The following is a 12,341-nucleotide window of genomic DNA, read 5'->3' on the forward strand; positions in this document are numbered from 1 at the left end:
AATTGTAAAGTAATTCCAACAGATCAAGTGGCACAGCAACACCGACTGCTTTGCGCAGACTTTAAAATAAGATCGAAGATAAGAACCCCTTGAAGCCATGGGATGAAGACAATTAAGTTGTTTCACTTAAAAGAAGAGAGTGTGAGGAATCGTTTTAGGGAGAGGGTGTTAGAGAGGATTTCGGATGGACTGGAAAGTGTTCAAGATTGGTGGAAACATAATTCAAAAGTAATCCTGAGCTGTGCAATCGAGGTGCTTGGTGAGACATCTGGAAAGATTAGAGAGCAGAAGGAGGGTTGGTGGTGGAATAATAATGTACAAGTGGCAGTGACAGCTAAGAGGAAGGCAAAGCAGAAGTGGGATGAGTCAAGAGTGGAAGAGGACAGAGAGGTGTACAAAGAGAGAAAGCAAGAAGCCAAGAGAGTTGTGGCACAGGCGAAGGCCATGGCATATCAAGATCTGTATGATCAATTAGAAACAAAGGAAGGACAGAGAAAAATTTACCAACTAGCGAAATGTAGAAATAAAGCAGCAAAGGACATCTTACATGTGAGACAGATCAAAGACGCTGAAGGAAGAGTATTATGGAGGGATGTGGACATAAGAAACAAATGGAGATTATACTTAGATGGTCTTTTGAATGAGGAAAATGCAAGGACTCACAGAGAAGATGGGCAGCCTTCTGAAGGGATGGTGCAGAACATCAGTAGAGTGGAAGTGACGGAAGCCATGAAGAGGATGAGGAATGGAAAATCAGTGGGCCCCGACAGGATTCCAGTGGAGGCATGGAAGGCACTGGGGGAAGAGGGAATTGACCTGCTGTCGGACCTGTTCGTGAAAGTTTGCCAACAGGAAAATATACCCGAGGAATGGAGGGAGAGTACTCTTGTCCCCATCTATAAGGGTAAAGGGGATGCACAAAACTGTAAAAATTACAGAGGAATAAAGTTGATGTCCCACACAATGAAAATCCTAGAAAGGGTTCTTGATAGAAGATTTAGGAAGGAGGTGGAGATTGCAAAGGAACAATTTGGCTTCATGCCTGGTAGATCAACAACAGATGCTATCTTTGGGTTACTGCAGATGATGGAAAAGTTTCGAGAGAAACAACGGGAGCTACATCTGGCATTTATTGATCTGGAGAAAGCATACGATAGAGTGCAAAGGCAAGAAATCTGGAGGTGTCTGAGGGAGAAGAAGGTTCCGGAGAAATATGTCAGGTTGGTGCGGGAGATGTACAGAAATGTGAAGACAAGTGTTCGGACCTGTCTGGGACAGACAGAAAGTTTTCATGTAACAGTTGGCTTGCATCAAGGGTCAGAATTAAGCCCGTTTCTGTTTAACATTGTGATGGAGGAGGTGAGAGAAGAGGCCCCTTGGACAATGTTGTATGCAGATGACATCTTGCTATGTGCAGATTCAAGAGAAGAAGCGGGAACTAAACTGGAAAGATGGAGAAAAGTACTGGAAGAGAGGTATGAGACTGGGCAGAAGTAAGACAGAGTATATGTGTTGCACAGTGGGCGGCGGCCAGGAGACAGATCTGGAGCTGGAAGGAAATGTCATCAGGAAGGTGAGGGACTTTAGATACTTAGGTTCAACAGTGGAAGAAGATGGAGGAGCTGAGAAGGAAGTGGGATGCAGGATACAAGCGGGTTGGAGGAACTGGAGGGAGATGGCTGGAATGTTATGCGATAAGAGGGTGCCGATCGATCTGAAAAGCAAAATCTATAGGACAGTAGTGAGGCTAGCTATGACGTATGCTATAGACACTGTGGCCCTGAGGAAAAATAACATCAGCAGGATGGATGTAGCAGAGATGAGAATGCTTAGGTGGATGTGTAGTGTGACCAGAAAGGATCGTCTGAGAAATGACTATGTTAGGGGAACAGTGAAAGTTACGAACTTAGGAGCGAAGATACAGGAGGCAATGTTGAGATGGTTTGGTCATGTGATGAGGAGGAAGGACGAATATGTGGGAAGAAGGGTCATGCAGATGGATGTGCAAGGAAGGAGGAAGCGTGGGCGGCCAAAGAAGAGATGGCGGGAGCTGGTAGAAGAGGACTTGAGGATGAAGAACTTGGATGTGGTGACAGCCCAAGACAGGAGGATGAAGAGACTCATCATCAACAGTGACCCCACTTAAGTGCAGAAGCTGCAGAAGAAGAAGAAGAAGTACACACTAGAAAGAACATACGAAGATATAAGAATATAAGTGTTCATCAGAACTTTCCAACACCCCCCCCCCACCCTCGTATGTTATTGAGTAAATGAATGTCGAAGTTCAGTTATTTTTGCGCCATACTGTAGTAGCATGTTGTGCCTTGCCTTCTTTGGCCAAGACATCTTTTTGCGCCCGTCTTGGCAATAACTCCATAGATCAGAAAGCGTCTGGACGAAATAGACAGAATAACGTCCCTAGGATCAGCGGCCGAGCGAAGTACTGGCGTGGATCGGAGAATACTGCGTTCCACATGTCAGGAGTATTAGGTGATTTACCGATTGTACGGGAATCGGGGAGATCAGATTTGCAGGTGCGGAATATACCCTGACTACAGCCGGACACAGCTTCATTGGACTTTGCTTATTTCCTAAATTGAAGGACATAATCATCTCAAGAATATCCATTTTTTTAAAACGAAGAACAGCTGAAATGCACAGGTAAGAAAATGGTTTCGAAAACAACCTGAAGAATTTTTCCACCACGGCTTTGTTATTACGAGTTGGAGAGATTGTACCGAAAGTAAGGGTTATTGAGAAATAATGATGAAAATCTGCTAAGTGACTTCAAACTATCTTTTGCTTTTTTTGTTTCTCTGACATATCTTTTCTGGATGGGTAGCTATCATGATGGAGGCATTAATTTCGGAACGTGCCTCGTACTTTTTCGAAATTCCAATTCACTGAAATTCCAATGTAATGACTTTAAGAAAGATCGTAGGTCTTTCCTCTCGCTCATAGATTTTGAACTTCACTATACAGTATAATAACTATATTTTGAACTCCATTATATAACTTTCCTGAAAATTTACTTAAATTTCTTCCATATTTATTTTGACTAAGGCTGATTTTGAATATTTCCTACAGACGTCTTCTCGCTCATTTGCTTCGCGCCACCATTCGCTTCACTTTATTTATTAAACCTCATAATTCCTTGATATGCCATGTATATCGTCTGGACATATCAGATTGAATACTCTCAATGTCATCCCCAGACATCTCTAATTCAGGCTTTATTCTAAGCTATTTTCCCCTGAGCGCACACGTTTCCAAAACTCCAAGTCAAACTACGATTTAAATACATGTTTTTGTATAATGCCTTTAAAAAACAGCACAAATTTTAAATTCCTACTGTATGTTTTGTGTCCAGTTGCATATGAGAATAAAGGCTGCTGCAAGATTAGTGTGAAGACTACCATGTGAGATTCCAGTTTCTAGAGTTCAGCAAAACTGTTTGGAATTAAGGCATAAGAAACTCGTGCTAATAGTGACAGTGATTATGTCTATTGACTGCGTGTGCTCTTCTGGTGAATTTCCTATTTTGCAGGCTGAAAAAGCCAAACTTTCTGGGAGGAAGAATTTTACCACCCCTACAAGACCGGTGCTAGTATAACTTTAATCGAAAAGTCGTTAAAAAGTTATTTGCGTCCTAGACGGACTTGAACGCAGACCTTTCCAAGCACAGGGCATCGTTATTAGTGATTGAGCTATCCCCATTCTACATTTTAAGCTGACCTATTATCAGATGATCACCTAAAACTCGAATAGCATCGTGCAATCCTATGCATACTGATTCTCCAAGCATACATATAGACAGAGATCTATTAATAAGAAATCAAATTTAAACGATAATTAAATTCAATAAACGTCCCCCCCCCCAGGTCCAAAGAAATAATGAAAGACCCTTTGTGACATTTTCACTGAAATTAGCGAAAAATGCTTCAAACCTGGAGGTAGCTAGGACTTCTACTCTTCTTTTCCATGGTCCGACTATTGTTTCTGCCCTCCAAATCTGGATGCTTGCTGTAATCATCCATGTTGGAGTAAAAGCTTTCATTCTTTGCTCCATCCTTCATCCTATAGTTTGTTATTGAAAACCAAAATATATACAACAGATTAAAAAGACAATTCACACCCTGCCTGCGTTATCATTTACACTTCTCTCACCAAACTGGAGGTGTCACAATAATAATAATAATAATAAACATTGACGACATTAGCATGTCATGAGATATTTAAGACAAGATATTTTCACAAGGAGACTGTGTAGCTCAGTGGATATGGCGTTTGCATACCATGGCGCTTGGCCGCACGAAGGAAGACTTCATTTCGAGTATCGTCGGCGACTAGAGGAAATTTTTCGAAGCCTTTTTCCGACCGGTTCCAGAGTTAGTCGATCTCTGGCACGGGCAAGCGGGTTTTTTCTCCCGGAAACTCGGGTTTTTCGTCCCGTAAACTCAAGAAAATTGACCGTAGAACCTGTTGAGCCATTCTCTTCACTGCGTGCTGCTTAATTAGTGATAGCCTTGGGCCAGCTATCTCTGATTGGTACCAGTGAAGATTGAACTGCCCACTCTGTCTCCATAAGTTAGATAGGGCTAAAACGGCCTCGCCTACTCCCTGTACCGGAATAAACAGGCGTTAGCGAATTTTTTTATTTTTATTTCCACAAGTCGAAATAAAAAGTGCAGATGAAATCACACTGGGATAGTACAGTTGGATATTGCACAAAGAAGATTGACGCAGGACGTAGATAAAACCAACGTGAGGCAACGAATTTAGCAAGTTTAGTTCTTATTTTGTAATTGTAAATTATTCTTAAATATGAGTTTTTCATGATCCTGGGTTTTTCTGGCGCAAAAATATGCGTCAGAAAAACTCAGGATCATGCAATTCAAAAATTGCTCACATACAACCAGGGAAATTAAGCCGCATACTGTAAGAATTTCTGAGATTTTGCTTAATCATGATGTAATAATTAATCTAGTAATATCTTAATCGTTAATTAAATACTACAAGAACAAAATTTGAATCGCAGCTAGCTAGGAATGTTAAGAGTAATCCCAAAAGCGTTTATAAGATATATAAAGAGATTCTGTATAAGGATAATAGAACAAATTATGTTCTATTATCCTTATACAGAATGTGTGGAGAATTATTGACCAATGGGTCTTCTTGGTATTACAGTAATGGAAAATTAATCAGCAATCGTGTGCAGGATATTTTTGACGAGATCCAAATATGTTGAGCACAAGGGGGGGGGGGATTAGTTATGACAAATCTGTTCCCTTTTTAGGATGGAGTCAAAAAAAGAAAAATAGAAACAGATCAGAGTAATTATGGCTATGATGAGATCATTTGGATTTTCGCAAAGTCTTTGATGGCATTCCACGTAAGAACCTACTAATCAAAATGTACCAAATAAATATTAATGATTGTTTAGTGAGATGAGTAGGAAATTGGTTGACAGAAAGTAGGATTTAGAGGAGTCTTCAAAGAGTCAGTTTGTTAAGAGCGGGATACAGGTTCTGTGTTAAGACCTTAGAAAAATGTTAAAATACATGTATAATGATTATCTAATTTGTTGTTAATTATATTCATAAATGATTTAGGTTGAAATATTCAGAGTATGATTTCTCTTTACTGATGATGTACATTTGGGAAAAATAGTCAACTGTTTTGATGACTTAAGTTCTTTTCAGGATGGTGTTAAATATTGAAAGAGCGGATAGGGAAGTTGAGGTCTAAAATTAAAATGTGAACAAAGGCAGGTGTGTTCGAATCGTTAAGAAGATAATATCATATGGATAGAAGCTGAATTGGCAGCCTTTAGAAAACTTTAATGAATACAAAGATTTGAATATTTTTGATTAATAGAGTTTAGGAATCATATTGGTAAGATAGTTAGAAAGGCTTAACAGATTGTAAGACTGATTTTAAAAAAGCTTCACTTGTAGGCCGTTGTGGTTTGAAATCGTGGGGGTACTGCAACTTTCGAAATATACATACACACTGTAAGTACAGTGCATACGTGTTTGGATAAAATATCAAAATTATGGTAAAAATTTAAAAAAAAATTTAACCTGAAAAAATATTGTTTATTATCGATAAAATTATCAGTTTAGTATAATTCAAAATTACTTAAAAATAAAATCCATTATCATAAACCCAATAATATTCTAAAATAAAAACTATAACAAATGTCTTTAATTGTAATGTCCAAATATTTAAAGAGACGGAGTAAATACGATAAAGACTACGAACACTCTACTGGCGCAAACTGCATATAAATAACAGTGGAACTGCGCGACAGACAGTGCCGCATTACGCTCATAGCTCGTATCTCACTATAACGTGTATATGCTTGCGCGCGTAGCAATATGACACTGTGGTAAACACAGAGCTGCTAGCGTCCTCCTAAGTGCTACAAGATGGATTTTTATTATTTTTTATACAAAATAAGAGAATTGTATAGGATTGTTGATGATAAAATTAAACATTACAAGCAAATATAAATAAATTAATAAATATATTTATATAGCGAGAAAAATTGGGGGTACCAGTTCCGCAGTGCCCATGCACGAGCCGCCCCGGCTTGTAGGAGTAAGGAAGTAATGACACCGATATACAAGTCAGACTGACTGCTGCTCCTCCCAGCTTGACTACCCAAGGTTTTCAGAGAAGACTGATTAAGTGTGCACAGGGATTGTATCGTGACAGTTATGAGGATAGGCTGGTTACTTGTAATCTAATGAATTTATCCAACAGGAGATGAACAGAAGCTTTAATGAAATTTAGTTGAGAGCATATATGAGATAGACAAAAGAAGTCTGCTGCATTTGGCTAAACCAGACTCTAGAAGAAAGCATAATAAAAATATGGTGAATAAGACAGTTACAACAAAATCTGTTCACTCTATTTTCTACACTAACAGTAAAAAAAATTTTCTGTAATAAAATACATGGAATAATGGCCTTCAGCAGCAGTTATAGAAACATAAAATGTATGTCACTTTCAGAACAATTTGCATAGTTTTTATGGCGGGAAGGTATCTTAATTAAAATGTATGTATAATGATTATCTAATTTGTATGTATATCTATGTGTATTAAATTATTTTTAAAAATATAAAAATTAATAAGTGACCGACCGAATGAGAGAGAGAGGAAGGAAGACAAGCTAAGTGACTATAGAAGCTAATTTATGCATGAGTGGTGACTTTCATGGTACGTGTGAAATGGTGTGTTCCGATTTACCTCTCAGAATCCTAAAACCGACCTTGAAAATATTTAGTACTAGTTGAGTGTCCATCATAGTGTAAATGTGAATTTGGGTCAATAGAATTCATGCTGGTGCCATCTAAACGCCATCTTGCTTATGTGCAAGACTACTACTACTACTACTACTACTACTACTAATAATAATAATAATAATAATAATAATAATAATAATAAATCTACAATTAAAAACTAGATTTCATCACCGTTAAAACAAGTCAATAATGGATAATGGTAATTGTGCTTTAACGAAACATTACATACAGCTTGATAAACGTATAAAACTTGCATTTTGTTGTCTTCAAAAGAAAAAGTTCATTGGATAGATAACGGGGGGGAAAATGCTCTTTGTTAGTTCTTAATTAACACAACTAAAATATCAAAAGTCTTTTCTTCAGGTTGAATTTTTTTTTTAAATTCGAATTGTGTTCGAATTTTATATGTATATATCTTCAACTGAAGGTCCAGAATATGACACATGAGGTTTTTTTCTCTCTTCGTTAATATGAACTTTTCGGTAAACAGGCAACTGGTCCATGAATAGCATATCTGCAGATATATATGAATAGCAGATATATCTATGCTATTCATAGATATAACAGCAGAGGAATAGAAGGGAGGGCTCCATTATGGCCAAACATCTAAGGCTAAGAGGCAAGCCGGTTAATTGCATGTACAGTATTCTCAGGCCAGTTTGTTTGGATGAATATCTTCCATCTGCATATAAGACCATTTAACCCACCTTCAGATGAAAAGTCTTTATAGTGTTATAAAAATCAAGCGGATATTAAATCCAGCATTATTTCAAAGCCGAATATAGAAACTATAGCAGCTTCATATGAAATTTGACCAGAGAGCTTACGGAAATATACTCGCCGGTATTTACGCGTTGCGCTAGTCCAGTGATGGCGAACCTATGACACGCGTGTCAGCACTGACAGACTTGAGGGTTTCAGGGGACACACCTTGGATGTTGAAAAATATTGGTATTCTGATTAAAAAACTAATTTCAATAATTTCAGTTTATTAAATTAATTGTATAATATGAATTCATAGATTGTATATCAATGTCCTATTAAATGAATAGCCTAATATGATATGTATAAGTCACCATCTATGATTAAGTAGTTAAATTTATAATGCATGTATGCAAGTGGCACATCAACAACGTCAATATTAAAAAAAAAAAAAAAGGATGTTTGACACACCTGGGTACAGGGCTCTACCGACGGTGCAAGACGTGCAATTGCACGAGGCGACAAATTTTTTGGGGCGGTAAAATTGGCATAAACTATAAGAAAAATAAAGGGGAAGGGGGGGCAAAATATGCTACAGCACGGGGCGCAAAATCCAAGGGGAGACCCTGCCTGGGTAAAAAGGTTCCCCATCACTGCCCTAGTCGGACCTTGTAGGAGACATGCTCGCTTGCCCAAGCGTCCATATATTCGCCTCCTATTGGTCCATTTTGATAAGGTTTCACTGGCCTGACAGCTGTTTCAAACTGGTTGGTTTTCGTCAGAGACCAGGCAGAAACCTTAAGAGAGCAAAAACTATCTTTCAATACTAAGGAATTTATTTTTATTTTTTATTTTATTTTATTTTATTTTTTTTTTTTTTTTTGAAAAAACGTCGGAGAGGTGTATTTTCCGTAAGCCAACTACTCTCGGTCGGTGCGTAAACGTATTTACTGAAATAAAAGAGCCAAAAGACGTCAGTTCGGATGCAAAAATTATAAAAATCAAGTGGATATTAAATCCACAGAGGCGTAGCTAGGGTGGAGCGAAGGGACGGTCCGCCCCCAGGCGGCACTTTGAACCTTTTTGAACTTTTACAGTTAATTCTAAAATACAGTCTCGAGAACTCATTTCCAAATATTGTAATACTACTGCGAATTTTCATCACAATTGCTGTAAGTGTTGCTAGTTGTGAGAGGAGTTTTTCTAAATAAAATTGATTAGGAATTACCTGCATTACTATGAAATAGACTTCGCCAATGTCATCGACGATTTTGCTAACAGAAAAGCAAGAAAATTAACATTTTAGTATGTTGAAATTAAAGTTTTACTTCAAAAAGTAAATACATCGTTTTGACTTTTTGTAGTATTTTTGGTGTGTGTATTGAGAGGGGCGACAAACTCAGGGACCGCCCCAGGTGGCAAAAGCTCTAGCTACACCACTGTAAATCCAGCATTATTTCAAAGCCGAATTTGCATCTCCGAACTGAAGCCTTTTGACTTTTTATTTTAGTAAAATTCTTTATAATGGTTTCTAAACAACATTCGAACTGAGGACGGAATTCGAATCGAATCTTTGAACTCAAGTAAATAAACATTGTATTATAATGCTTCTAAATCCCAACCAGGGGATGGAGGACTCAACCCGTCCCACGATGGAAGAGATGAAGACGGTAATAATCAAAATTTGGAAACGGTTGTTTTTCTTAACGCTGTGCAGAGTAAAAGAATTCCAAAACAATATACAAAGAAATTTCATATTCGGAAAAATTAAAAAAAAAAAAAAACTTTTGTTAAGTTTTTATTATTATTTTTTCATTGTTTTTCCAATATTCAGTTTATGTTTATTTTTGTCCTGTTTTGGAGGCATTTATTAAAAAATATCAATGAACAAAGGCCATATTAAGTAATATAAGATGTTAACATCTGTAAATGCTGCGAATAACCAGCTAAAATTCCTAAGATCTGGTATTAATAATAGTATTAATATAATGCCAGAGTTAGGGTAAGTTAAATTTTTTCATAGATTTATCAGAATGTATTAAGCGACCATTTTTATACTGTTTTATACTCACAGAATATGAAGGGAAAATACCGAGAGCTTGACTTCTGAAACAAGTTTCAGAGTACACTGACATGCTCATGTAAGAATATGTAGGTTATGTCGTGACAACCTGTCACTACACTTGATGGCCTTATCTCCTGTACTCAGAGCGAGTACGATCGCTTATCGCGACGATGTGTGGGAAACTTACAATTACTTTGGCACTTTGAAAGCAGACTAAAACATTTCTTCTCCATGTGACAAAGAGACAATTTTGTTCGGATTACACGAAATTATATCAATGCGCTAATATGACTCTATGAACTTACTCGTGAACAGAAACTAAAGACATATTTGTCTTTGAAAATTAACAGCAATAAAAAAAAAATCACGACAGAGAGAAAAGAACAGTAGATCTCGCCTTCCTCAGTTGCATATTCATAACAAGTTTTCAGACCAGTTCTTTTCCACGTTCGAATTTGTGCTCGAGGGCACATCCTTGATACTTGTGACTCCTCTTCGCAACAGAAATGAATCGTTATGATTTACAGTTGAGTCATAATGTCGTCGCAAATGGGACGTGCTTTCATCCCTTCTCCATTGACGAACGATTCCGTAACCATATGCATGCAGATGACACCAATGTATATACAGAAGTCAATAATGAGGATCAAGGACTATTACTCGAGACTGATTTAAACAGAATATTTCGTTGATGTCTGAGGAATGGAATTAACATTTAACACTTGAAATCTAAAGTTCTTCACTAAGCTAGCAAAAATCCAAGTGTAATTTACTATTATATGGATTAACATAGATTCAAAACAGCAGAAGATGAAAAGGACTTCCTAAGGAATAATAGTGCATTCCTGATTACACCTTACCTATCTTTGCATAAATATACATATATACAATTATTAATAAGACAATAATTTGGAATTTACAGAAGAATGATACAATAATATTTCACATAAAGCGAACAAATCATCAGATCTGTTTAAATTCGGCTGATGTAAAATGGCCTCGCAGCTCTCTTTGTATAACCGTTCAACAAGGAATCTACTTTTGTGCAAAAGTCCCCCCCCTCCCCAAGTACTGTATGTTTGGTTGAGATGACATTTTCAGCTACAAATTTTCCAGATTGCTGAGGTTCGTGGTACCAGATAAATTTACCGCGGACAGTAGCAGTAGAGCTACCAGACTGTCCGAAGTGAAACAAGCCATACGAGCAAGGGATCTGGTAGACACATGGAAAGTTGAGTGGAGGAGGCTTGTCTTTAGAAGAAGAAAGAAAGGTAGAAATCTTCCTGAACAGAATGAAAGGACACCACAATGTTCGGAAGCCTTACAACTTTAGTAATATGTTCCAATCCCTTAATATATGGATAAGGAATTCGAGAGATTTCTTCCTGAGATCTAGAGACTGATGGCCTAATTCCACTGTCAAGTGCTTTGTCGATAAAAGGTTCATGAAAGCGATTTTTTACAACGGTAGATTTGGAGAGGAGTGGAAGGAAATACGAGTTTCGGAGGGGAGGGGGAAAACCTATCTTCGCATATGAATAACTCGCCTTTTAATCCAAGTTCTTAATATATTCCTTGAGTTCTTAGACAAAATTTGAACCCTGATCTCCTCTAATTTTACATTTTCGAAACATGAACCAAAGCCCTTCCACGAAAAAGGCAAAATCGCTCCAAAAGCGCTACCGAGGTGCTTCTGAACGAAATATTTTTATGTTTTTTTTAATTTTAAATAAATTTATATAAAAATAAATAAATTTTTAATATAAATGACAGGTGTGATTAATATTACGATTACTGTATCATTAGAATAAATGATGCATTCATGTGCATGTATTAGAATTGTTTTGTATAACCTTAGAAAAATTTTCTGAAGTGTGTTACGTAGATAAATATAAATAAGATAGTTATTAGAATAATTATTCATGAAATATAATTAATGAAAGGAGTAAGCAAAGAAAATGTTTCCAAGTGATGTGTTAGGGGAAGGAATGACCTTACACAACGTTTGAAAATCACTAATTTGGAGAATATCGCTTGACAAACGAACCATGAACATCGGAGTGGTATAAAGTTCAAAGGTTAGTGGGTTATAATTTTTGAGTGACACATACAGTAAGTTCTGTAATTTGGCTTAGTAATGCCGATACTTATTGATGGGAACGAGCAAAAAATTTTTATTACGGAAGAGGTCCAATTGGGAAAATTGTGAATAGTTTGTTTCGAGGTTAAGCTTTATTTGTTGAGAGAGATAAGAACTGTCATG

General features: G+C 37.2%; 1 protein-coding gene across 9 annotated transcripts in view; it reads right to left on the reverse strand.

Annotated features, from left to right (window-relative positions):
• Window positions 1-12,341, reverse strand: part of GABPI (zinc finger DHHC-type palmitoyltransferase GABPI) — a 281,497-nt gene that overhangs the window by 123,560 nt on the left and 145,596 nt on the right. The window lies entirely within an intron of this gene.

The sequence above is a fragment of the Typopeltis vanoorti genome, chromosome 16 (genome assembly GCF_054136105.1).
Source record: "Typopeltis vanoorti isolate ZY-2024b chromosome 16, IOZ_Tvanoo_1.0, whole genome shotgun sequence".
In the NCBI taxonomy this organism is placed as follows: domain Eukaryota; kingdom Metazoa; phylum Arthropoda; class Arachnida; order Uropygi; family Thelyphonidae; genus Typopeltis; species Typopeltis vanoorti.